This window comes from Chinchilla lanigera, unplaced genomic scaffold, assembly GCF_000276665.1.
Source record: "Chinchilla lanigera isolate Chin_1 unplaced genomic scaffold, ChiLan1.0 scaffold00083, whole genome shotgun sequence".
NCBI classification, from domain to species: domain Eukaryota; kingdom Metazoa; phylum Chordata; class Mammalia; order Rodentia; family Chinchillidae; genus Chinchilla; species Chinchilla lanigera.
Window position 1 is genome coordinate 9,805,009 of NW_004955484.1, and position 12,066 is coordinate 9,817,074.

Below are 12,066 nucleotides of genomic sequence, written 5' to 3' on the forward strand. Positions count from 1 at the left end.
CCAGGGGTTTTTCCATGTTTGAATGATTCACACACGTCCTTAGGTGGGCATCTGCAGCTGGTGCATGGTGGGCCAATTGTGTCATGTTTCTCTGTGTCATGATAGTTCTCAATTGATCAGCGGTAGCCGGCCTGAAGGTCGGGGCGCCACAGCGCTCTCAGCCGCATGGCTCCCCCTGTGCTGGGGGCCCTCCCTCTGGGGGCCTACAAGGCAGGAAGTGAGCCCCCCGGAAGACCAGTGCTCTCCGCCCGTGGCTCCCCATGCACTGGAGGCCTTCCAACATTGCCTCTTTTCTTTCTGGGTTGCTTCAATATTCTTTTGCTTTCTCTTTCATTCTTACTCTTATGTGTTCTGCAGTTTTGGAAACTTGGGTAATCACCCTTTGCCCTCCAGCCTGATTCATATATATTTTCCCTCATTCATCCCTCTATTTTGTCCCCTATCCTTCTTAAATCCACCCCCCACAGGATAAAATCAGTCTGCCAAGGGGAAATCATTGCATTCAAGTTTCCACTATATGTTGGAATTTGTTATATCACTATAGAATTTGTTCCTATCGTTAAAGATATCAAGTTAATAGTTATCACAGTGTGTCAGTAGCTACACTATGCTTGATAGTATTGTTATTGCTAATTGTACTGTAGAGGACCACCTAGGTTACTCTCCTTGAAAGAGGAGCAATTGCCTTCATTTTGGTTGAGCCTAATCTTTCCATGTATTGATATGTACAGAGCTGGCTACAATCCTTTCCTTATCCCTTCAGTTGACTTTAAGCAATGCATATCAGTCTAGCCAAGGTGCTGATGGTAGTCTCTGAAGAAGGCAGGCATGTTTCCCTGGATCCTCGTTGTTCCCATGAGTAAGCTGGGATGAGGGAGGATGCGAGAGCCAATGCTCCACACTGTCGGCTGGGATCGAGCCTTGGGATAGAGGCTATGACTTTCTGGGGCTTGAAAGATTACACATTGCATCTGAAGCACCAATCCCAAAACATTAGATACTATCTCAATTGTGGTATGCAGATTACTCTTTCTGCATATCCCCTTCTCTGCACTGGCAGAGGTGATTTCAGGCCTTCTACCTAGCCTAGCTCATGGCACTCATCTACTTCCTGCTACTGTCACAGTCACTCATCATCAAGCCACTCCCTTCTTCACAAATGAATAATATCCAGGTTTGGTCTGGGATATAGGCCTTGGTTCTTGATGGCCATCATTGTGGCTGGACTTAGGACCTGTTGGCTCCGCATAACTACAAATATGTCTTAGTGTCTTTATTCTCACCATAGGTTGCACTGGAAGTGGTACATTGGAATTAACTCATGGAATTCCAATAACTTTTAATAGGATTACAAATACAAACTTCCTGGGCCACATTGAAGACTGGAAAGGGCTCTCTATATGTACTACTTTAGCCAGGATGCCATACCTATTATAACCAGCTTTTCTGCCTTGCATGACAAAACTGTAATTGCCTGGGGTCATAACCATCACCACAGTCCAGTACCAAAGGACTTGGTACTCAGCCAAATAGATTGCAACTTCTCATCCTTAATAAATTGGGAAGGTAGGTTCTTTGGATAGACACAAAGACCAAGAATCACCTACACCTAGAAGACATTCCTGAGGAACAGACGTTTTCTAGTGAAGCCTCAATACCAATGATGAAGCTATCTACAATAAGCATCAACACAGAAAACAAAATAAAACAGAAAATGACAAGATGCAAAAGCAAAATGCAACCCCAGACCTCCAGCCCACCCAGGAAAATTCCAGAGCACAATGAGATAAAGGAAATTTGAAGCCACTCACTGGAAGTTTCTGAAATGACAGCAGAAGTAAAAAAACAAATGGGTGAAACTATAGAAAAAATAATCTCTCAGGTAAAAAAGAAATGATGACCAAAATGAAAGACATTAGAGTAGAAAAAGATTTTTTAAAACAGAGTTTAGGAAAATGATGGAAACCATGAATGCCCAACACAGGAAAGAAATAGAGTCTATTAAGCAGATCCAAACACAAATCACCAACAGAGTGAAAATACAACCCACAGAGTGGGAAAAAATTATAGGCAGTGGTCCCACAGATAAAAGACTTATATCTAAAACATATAAAGAATTGAAAAAATTGACTCCCCCAAATTGAAAGATCCAATCCATAAATGGGCATCAGAGATGAATAGGCATTTTTCAGATGAATAAACACAAATGGCAAATAAGTAGGTTAGAGAATGTTCAACATCATTGGTCATTTGAAAGATGTAAATTAAAATAACACTGAGATTCCATCCCATCCCTAAAGAATGGCTATCATCAAGAAATCAACCATTAGTGGGGCCTGGTGGTGCATACCTGTAATCCCAGCACTCAGGAGGCTGAGGCAGGAGGATTGTTGTGAGTTTAAGACCAGCCGGGGCTACAAAGTGAGCTCAAGGCCAGCCTGAATTGCATAGCAAGACTCTATCTCAAAAAGACACAAAAAAGACAAAAAAAAAAAAAAGAAAAAAAGAAAAAGAAAAAAGAAATGAAAAGAAATCAACCAATAACAAATGTGGGAGGGGCTGTGGAGAAAAAGAAACACTTTTCCACTGTTGGTGGGAATGCAGACTGGTATAACCACTGTGGAAATCGGTGTTGAGATTCCTCAAAAAACTAGGATTTGAGCCAGCTATTCCCCTTCTGGGTATTTTCCCAGAAGAATTAAAAATATCGTACCACAGTGATATATGTGTACCCATTTTTATATCAGCACAATTTGTCATGCCTAAATCTTGGAAACAACCAAATACCCATCACCTGAGGAATGGGTAAAAAAGATGTGATTTTTTTTTTGTACAATGGAGTACTACTAAGCCATAAAGAAACATATAATGGAGTCTTTTATAGGTAAATGGGTCCAACTTGAGACCACACCCAGAAGTGAAATAAATTAGACCCATATGTTTAAACATGTTTTGTCTCACTACTGTGAAAAAATGAACAAATAGATAAGATCCAAAATGTACAGGAGATATTTTGAATTGAGAAGAAACTGCTCAAAAGAAAAGACAAACTGTGATGGGGGAAGAGGAAAGGAAGAAAGGGAAAAAGGAAAAAAAATATATGTGTACACAAGATAGTTAAGATAGTTATATAGCTAGTTGCTCTTACTTCATTAAAAAGAAAGTTTTGTGCTAATATTGTATAGACAAGATGTCATGCCTATATCTTCTACTCTGTATAACTACTATAAAGAAAACAATATGCAGTGTCTCAACTATTGTAACAGTCCTATTAACCTGTTTTTAAACTCGGTTTCATTTTTATATTTATCTTTTTTCTCTTTAAAATAAAAAAGAAACAAGCTCTGGCAATATCCTGCATACAAGAAACACATTTAACTCAAAAAGAAATTCATAGAATGAAAGTCAAAGGACAGAAAATAATACTCTATGAGACAGGGACACAGAAAAAAGGAGTGGTAGCTGTTTTATTTGCAGACAATGTGAAATTCAAGCCAAAACTGATCAAAAGAGATGAAGTCATGACATACTTGTTAAGGGAAAATCCCAAGAAGAGATAACAATCATAAATATATATGCACCAAATACTGGTGCACCCAACTACATAAAACAAATACTAAAGGACATAAAAAATCGAATAGTCACTGACATAATTTTAAGGGGGGACCTTAATACCACACTGTCACAAATAGATCAACTAAATAAAAAAAAAATCAACAAAAAAATCAGAACTAAACTAAACCTGTGAACAAATGGACCTAGTCGATGTCTACAAAGTATTCCACCGTACAACATCAGAATACACATTCTTTTCAGCTGCACACGGGAAATTTTCCAAAATAGATGATACGCTAGCTCATAGAGCATGCTTAAGTAAATGCAGAGGAATTGAAATTATCTCATGCATTTTATCTGACCATAACAATGAAAATGGAAATCAATGGCAAAAGAAACCACAAAAACTACATAAGTGCATAGAAATTAACACCCTCCAGAACAAGCAATGGGTTACAAGGAAATTAAAGATGAAATTAAACAGTATCTACAATTAAATGATAATGTGATACAACATACTAGTACTTATGGGATGAAATCCAATCCTAACAGAGAAATTTATAGAGCTGAATTCTCACATCAGAAAAAAAAAATGATCTCAAATAAACAACTTAATGTTGTACCTCAAACTTTTAGAAAAAGAAAACCAAATCAAACTCAAAGCTCAAAAGAGAAGAAATTATAAAGATAAGAACAGAAATTAATGCAATTGAGACTAAGAAAACAATACAGGTACAAATAATCAATGAATCAAAGAGTTGGTTCTTTGAAAGATTCAATAAAGTTAATAAACCTTAGCCAAACTTATAAAAAGGCAAAAGAAAAGACTCAAATTCATGCAATTATGAATGCAAAGGTGAAATCAGAATGGATCCTGCTGAAATCCAGAAGATCATCAATGCCTACTTCAAGAACATATACTCTAATAAGATAGAAAACACAGAAAAATGAGCAGATTTCTAGATATATATGAATTGCCAAAACTGAATCAAGAAGATATAAAAATTCTAAATAACCTAATATCAATCAAAGAGATTGAAAATGCAATTTAAAATTTACCAACAATGAAAAGAACAGATCATGATGGATTCAGTGCTCAATTCTACAAGAAATTTAGAGAAGGTCTAATGCCACTAATGCTGAAACGCTATCACGAAATTGAAAGGGAAGCAGTGCTGTCAAAATTATACCTAGAAGCAAGTATTACCCTGACACAAAAACCAGACAAGGACCCAACAAAAAAGAAAACTACAGGCCGATCTCATGAATGAACATAGGTGCAAAAGTCCTCAACAAGATACTGGCAAATAGAATGCAGAAAATCATCAAGATCATACACCCTGATGTAGTAGGATTCATCCCGGGGATGCAGGGATGGTTCAACATACACAAATCAATAAATGTAATACACCATATCAACAGAACCAAAGGTGAAAATCCCATGATCATCTCAACAGATGCAGAAAAAGCATTTGACAAAATCCAACACCCATTCATGATAAAAAAAAAAAAAAACCCTACAGAAAATGGGAATAGATGGTCTTTATCTCAATCTGACAAAAGCCATCGATGACAAAATTGTGGCTGGAGGTGAATATGCAGACAGCCAGGTCTCAAGATGAAGATTTGATGGGAAGAAGGCCTGCAAGCTTCCCTTGAGATAAGCAGCAGCTTCAGATTATAGTGTAATTAGCATCACCTAGTCCAATGCACCCAGGAAGTGCCTCAGACACATAGGAGGGTGACCAAAAGATCTGGACCAAATTTCTTACTATCTTGTTTTGAAATTCTGTATCATTATTTTCATAGGTTTTTTTCTCTTTAAAATAAAAAAGAGAGACTATTCTCAAGGAAAAGTCTGGACCAACACACCTATCCCTTTTCAGCAATGTCTTTGTTCTTTCTATAATAGAAGTGGCAAAAGAAAAAAAAGAGGGACATATACTCTTGCTATGTGCCTTTCCTCTGTATGGGCTGTATATTAGGTAAGTGACTATATTTGCTATCCTATAGGTTGATTGTAGTTTGACTCATAGCTACCCATGTTGTGATTTTGCTTTATAAAATACCCTTGAAGGTAGAACCTCAGTGACAACTCACTTTCAGAACCTCTCCTGTTTCTCAGGACTTTCAGTAAATATTTCCTACTCTTGACTTCCTTTGTCCTTAAAATTCATTTTTCGGTATCAGAAGACACTAACTGGGCACATCTGACATTTAACAGGTTGTGAATTACTATTTTTGTGACACAGTGAGGAAGATGCCTGTCTCTTATGCTCACAATGAGGAATTTTTTTCATTAGTGCATTTTAGTTATAGACTAGAGGGTTTCATTTTGGCATGTTCATATGTTTACAAAGCATACTGTCATGATTTCCCCCCAGTTATGTCCCTCAAACTTCTCTTCCCTGACATCTTATTCACTTAATCTTCTCTCCTAGCCTCCCTTCTACTTTTTGGAAATCCCTCTCTTTTTTCTTTGTCAGGGACCAGATTGTGTAAGGGTTATGCTGCTGAACACAGTGCTCTCTGGATGTATTGAAAAGCTCATATTCATAGCTTCTGAAGACATCTAAAAGGATTCAGGGGCAATAAAACTGCCAACTTTGGAGATCAAGCAGGTCCCTTAATTGGCAAGATTTACTGCCTTTGTTCTAATTTCTCAGGGCCTTGTTCATTTTCAAGGGCTTTTGCTTCAAATGTGTCCTCCACTTCCTGCATCCCCTGAATCTGTAGAAATCCAAGAAATATGGGCAATTCAGAAAAGGCTATGTCATAGCTCCTAGAGAGTGCTGACCTTGACTCCCCCAAAGAATCACATGATATTGTTTCTTTTATTTAACTCATCACTGTAATTCATTGTAGGAGATTGGGGGCTAGCCCAAGTCCCTGATGCTCATTCTTTCTTTTACTTTTATGTTTTTGTCCTCAGACTCCTCCTGTTTTATTAACATGATAATGTCTAGTTCTATATATTTTCATACAAGTGACATGAATATACTCTAGGTTTCTGCTGAATGACAGCCTACTGCATTGATAAGCCATAATTACTTAATCCATTCAACTCTTTATGGGTACCTAGGCTATTTCCATAGCTTAGCTGTTATGAAATGTGCAACAATAAACATGAGTATATAGCTAACTCTATAGTAAGCAATATGATCAGAAAACAAAGTTAATATTGAATTTTTTGCAAACATTGCAGAAAAAGACTCAGTGCCATTAATTCCCCTCAAAATAATCAAAATACTCCCCTCATCTTAAACACATTTATCCCATCATTTTTGGTAATGTATATGCCATTCTTACTGGAGTGAAATGGAATCTCAACATAGCTTTGACTTGTATTTCATGGATGTCTGAAAATGTTGAATGCTTTTATAAACTTGTTGACCATTTCTACTTCTACTTTTGAAAAGTATCTGTTCAGTTCATTTCCCCATTCAGTATTTAACCTATGTGGGTTTTATCTTTGTCTTTGTTTTCCTTGGTTTGACATTAAGCTTTTTAAGTTCTCCTCATCCTCTCGAATTAATCAACATTTGGAAGATTAACCTGTAAATGTTGTCTCCCATTGTGTAGGCTGTTTCTTTACTCTGTTAATTGAGGAGTGTGTGTGTGTGTGTGTGTGTGTGTGTGTGTGTGTGTGTGTGTGTGTGTAGAAGCTTTCAGTTTAATGTATTTCATTAGTTGATTCTTTCTATTATTTGCCGTGGTACTGGAGTTTTATTCAGAGAGTCATGGTCTAGGCCTGAGAGTTTGATGATAAGTTTCAAACTTTTAGATCTGAAACCTTGATTTTGAAATATCTTAAATTGATTTTTTGTACAAGGTGAAGGATAGGGACTTGATTTCAATCTTCTACATATGGATATGAAGTTTTCCTAGGATCATCAATTTAAAAAGTTTTTGGCATGTCAAGAACAAGATGAATATAGTTGAGTGGGTTTGTTTCTGTGTTTCGTATTCTAATTCACTGGTCTAAGTGTTGATTTCTGTGTGGGTACAACATTCTTTTTCTGGGAATTGAGATATCTCCAGCCATGCCCTTTTTTTTTTTTCTGGAGAGAGACATCATGTATGTGGCAGGGATGGCTCAGTTATAGCTGTACTCACGGTGAAAACGTGCCACTTGGAGTGCTGGCATCACAAAAATGATGTCCCCGATCATCTCATGAAACTTGATTTTCAGGGTCTGGGGGTTGTCATTGTCTCCCATGTACTCTGCCATCATGAGTTCACCAAACTTAGCAGGCAAATTCTAGACCAAGAGAAGCATGGAAAGCCAGATTAGGCAGACTGCAGGACGGGGTGGGCAGCAGTTCATGATGGAATAATGGGGCCTGGAATGGGACTAGGAATGTAAGAAATAGTCAAACTCTGGGGTAACCCCACCCACAGACACAGATACTCAAAGTTCAGCAGTTCTTTTAGGGGGTGGTTATATGGACAGGAAAGTGGAGGTGCCATATCCATTGGAGCAGGAACCCAGGAGCCTCACCATCCCAGCTGACATGTTCTGCAGAACAGCCTGTAGGGTCGCTCTATCCATGTCTTGCAGGCCTAGAGAGCACCGCATCTGGGTGGTGGAGAGATGAAGTATGAGGTGAAGATGAGTACAGACCTATATCAGTGAAGTCCTAGGAACCCATCTAACCTGGTTGCACACCCCAAACTACCATGGGACTCACCGTGGGGAGCATCCAGCCATACTCATCATTGTTGACACCAATGATGCTGGGGACAGGTCGAAAATCAGCAGAGGCCAGCAGTTCCTGTGGGTGCCTGGGCAGGAAGACCCCATCCACTACACCAGCAATACTATCAAAGTTCTGATGAGGCATTAAAGTTCAGTGATCAAGGTTGGGTCTTACACATTTTCTAATGCACATTGAGTTACTTGCACTCTTTGGTAAGTCATCCTAGGGAGCTCATGCCCAATCCACGAAAACCTCCACTAGGCTTCACATATGTAGGTCTTAATTCCCCATCCAGAGCCATTAGCACACCAAGACATGGAAAAGAGGTAATTAGTCTAGAGCAGTAGGGACTGTCATTGCCGCCCACCATCAGTCTTCTTCCTCTGTACCTGAGAGTATTCAGCCTGACCTGGTTAATGACCAGCATTTCCTCTTCACTCTTGCCCCACAGACACCTCACCAGGGCCTCTGAGTCCACCTGCCCACAGCCAGACAGGTTGGCCACTTTCTGTAAATGGATGGAGAGGGCTGGCTCATTCTCTTAGGCAGAGAAAGGATTGTGCTCAAAGAACATATTGAGTCCAAATGACCCCCACATTTCCCAGGATACCCATGTAAATGGCTGCAGGTATAAAATTGTACCATACTCAGCCAGAGCAAGGCATAGCTATGTGAATTCTGTTCCATGGGCCCTTAGCAATACGCAGAAGGCAGCAGTTCTCAAGATACTGAAACTTCCTTTGATGTCCCCACTGACCAAACACAGCACCAGAGGTTCTAGAGGTGAATGTAGAGGGAGGAAGCCTGGGCTGGGAAGGTTGAAGACACTCACTGTACTGACAGCCTCAGATGAATTGGAGAAGAGGCCTGGAAGCACAGCCACCCCACTTTCCATGATGGCACCATGGAAGAGTCCTCGGGACATGGGGGAAACAACAAGAGAAGACACACTTGCTCCACCTGCAGACTCTCCAAAAATGGTGACATGGTCAGGGTTGCCTCCGAAGTGGGCGATATTCTGTTGTACCCAGCGTAGGGCAGCCACTTGGTCCAGGTAGCCTCAATTGCCAGGGGCATGCTGGTCTCCAGTGCTAGAGGTGGCAGGGACAGGAATTATGGGCTGGTCTGAGGTATGCTCCAACCAAATTTCCCACGCTAGCCACACTCACCTGAAGAAACCCAGGACACCTAGGCGATACTGGATTGTGACCACCACCACATCCTCAGAAGCTGCCAGAATGGATCCATCATACATGGAAGCCATGCCCATAACTAGTGCACCACCATGGATCCATACCATCACCTGGGAAATATCAAGATAGATACAAGATGGGTCCCATAGATGGGTCTCATGGTATGAGCTGGGTAAGACCCATCTATGTGTATCTCACCTGAGCTACACATAGATTATCCATTGCTTTGACTCTGTGCAGCTACCCACATAGACAGAAGCTGAGTAGGACCTCATCATCTGGATCAAGGATGATAGTCTCAACTTCAATTCACTGGACCAGGGCTCTCAGATTTTACCATTTACTTCATGCAAGCCTGGCTCTATTATTCTCATACCCTTCCCAAGTGGAAAGTACAGGGCTTTCCTTTCACTGTCTCACCTGAACATTAATCAAAAAAGTTACATAACCTCACTAACACAACATATAAACCATGGTTGAAGACTTTGGTGATCTCAAAATACAGCTCTTGGGCACCCAAAGAATTCTCCTGGGCAGAAAACTTATCTCTAGCAGCAGCCAGGATCCCATTACCCAAGGGTCAGGTACCCACCCCATAATAAGAAGGCTTCTAATCAGGGTGTACACTATAACAGAATGAGGGATGATCCTGTTCTTTCTAATCTATTTCTCCTTCTGATCTGTGTGTGTGTGTGTGTGTGTGTGTGTGTGTGTGTGTGTGTGTGTTGGTGTATGTTGTGTGCATGATGCTCAGACTTTTCCTTGGAGCCCTGCACTTTCTAATCAAGAAATGTACTATTGATCCAATTTCCCAGCCCACTTCTGGGCTTGGAGGAGAAATATTTTCCCATTTCCCAGCTAACCATAGCTTGACACTCACAGGCAGTTTAGAATCCTCATGGGCATTGGCTGGTGTATAGATGTTCAGGTACAAGCAGTCCTCAGACATGGTCAGACCTAGCAGCATCTGAATTTCTGCATTCACTATATCAGCACTTTGCAGACACCTGGAGAAAATGGCTATTAGTCTAGAAGTTGTGCAGTGGTCAAAATCAGACTCTGGGTCTAGACTTGGTTCTAACACTCAGTGTCCTGCTCCCCATAATGTCCTCTTCACAATATTCTTGCTCCCAAGTCCCTGCTCATCAAGGCACAGGCCACAGACTCAGACAAACCTGGGAGGGGGTTTAGATTTCCAGGGGGGCTGGGGATTTAGCTCAGTGGCACAGTGCCTGCCTGGCAAGCATGGGGTCATGAGTTTGATTCCCAGTAACGGAAAAAAAAAAAAAAAAAGGACCTAGATTTCTAGGGAGGTCTCAAGTTTGATGGAGCCTTGGATCTCACTCATCCTGAGGCTAGAAAATCATGACAATTAGGTGTCTCTATGGAAATCAGGGCTGTAGGTGTTGACATTCGCCATTGATCTCTATAACCATCTGGTTCTGGAACAGAGGAGGAGCTCACACACAGCAGTTGCAGGTGGGAATGGAGGCTTGTTTTTCAAGGAAGAGTAGTGGCACACACTTCATCCCAAGACTAGACTGTTAGGGAAACTCATCCCACCCAGAGTGTCCATTTGAAACATCATGAATTTCTACCTTGACCACTGGCACCTGGCTCCATCAACAGGTATATTGAGTGTGGAGTTGGGACTCCAGGGACCACCACTGAGTCCTTCCTCAGGCATCAGCTGCATCTGATGCTTCAGTCAGAGTTTCTTAAAAGTCTATAGAACCAACCTGAGCCTGTCCCTGAATTGCATGCCCTAGTGGCACACAACACTAGGAATAGCACAAATCAGGGAAGAAACGTGTCTCTGCTCCTTTCTTCTGGAAATGGAGCTAATACCCTTAGACTCCCAGGCCTATAGCCAAGACCTTTCAAAGTTTCTCCTCTCTTTGCAGCCTCATACACTCATTGGGGAAATCCACAAAGGCAGAAAAAAAAGGGTGTGTGATTTAGAATCACTGCACACTAGCCAGAGTTCAGAACACCTGAACCCTCCCTAGTGCCTGCAGTTTCCTCAGCTCCGCAGAGAGCTAACATGGCAGAGTAGGAGGTCCCATTCCTCACACCACTCCAGGGTTCAGGGTTCTCAGGAGCTGCAAAATGCAGTGGTCCTACTGGTGGCTTGGCAAATGGAATTTGCATGAGTGTGTGGACTCCCACACCGGTGCCATTCACTTGGATGAGGCTGCCCCGCACCTGTCCTGTGCTTGTGTTCCAGATGGGGCTGGCAGGATCCTGGGCTGGGTTTGTAAAGATGCACATGATGGCTGAGTCACTGCTGCAGCTCCCTCCTGCACTACAGGTATTGTCACCTCCTTGCACCCTCAGCTCAGCAATACCAAAGGACACTGATCCATAAACACTGTCCTCACACATGTCCCAAGCTGACACATAATCCCTTGTCCAAACTGTGCTGACACTGGGCCTGGCCCCAGCACGTCCCATGAAACCCACTCATGCTCACTGGGGCTTAAGTAGAACACTGAGCCTTAGAACTGCCCAGGAAAGTGTTTCACATGCTGACCTGGTGAGAATAGAATTTGCACTCATGGTGCCATGTCTGTGAGGCACTGGGAGGACTAGAAATTGACTGAAAAGTCTCCCTTCCT

At 41.3% G+C, this 12,066-nt stretch overlaps 1 pseudogene; it reads right to left on the reverse strand.

Moving 5' to 3' along the window:
* LOC102022603 overlaps positions 1-11,833 on the reverse strand; it is a 27,262-nt pseudogene extending 15,429 nt beyond the window's left edge.
* Positions 11,834-12,066: the final 233 nt, after the last annotated feature.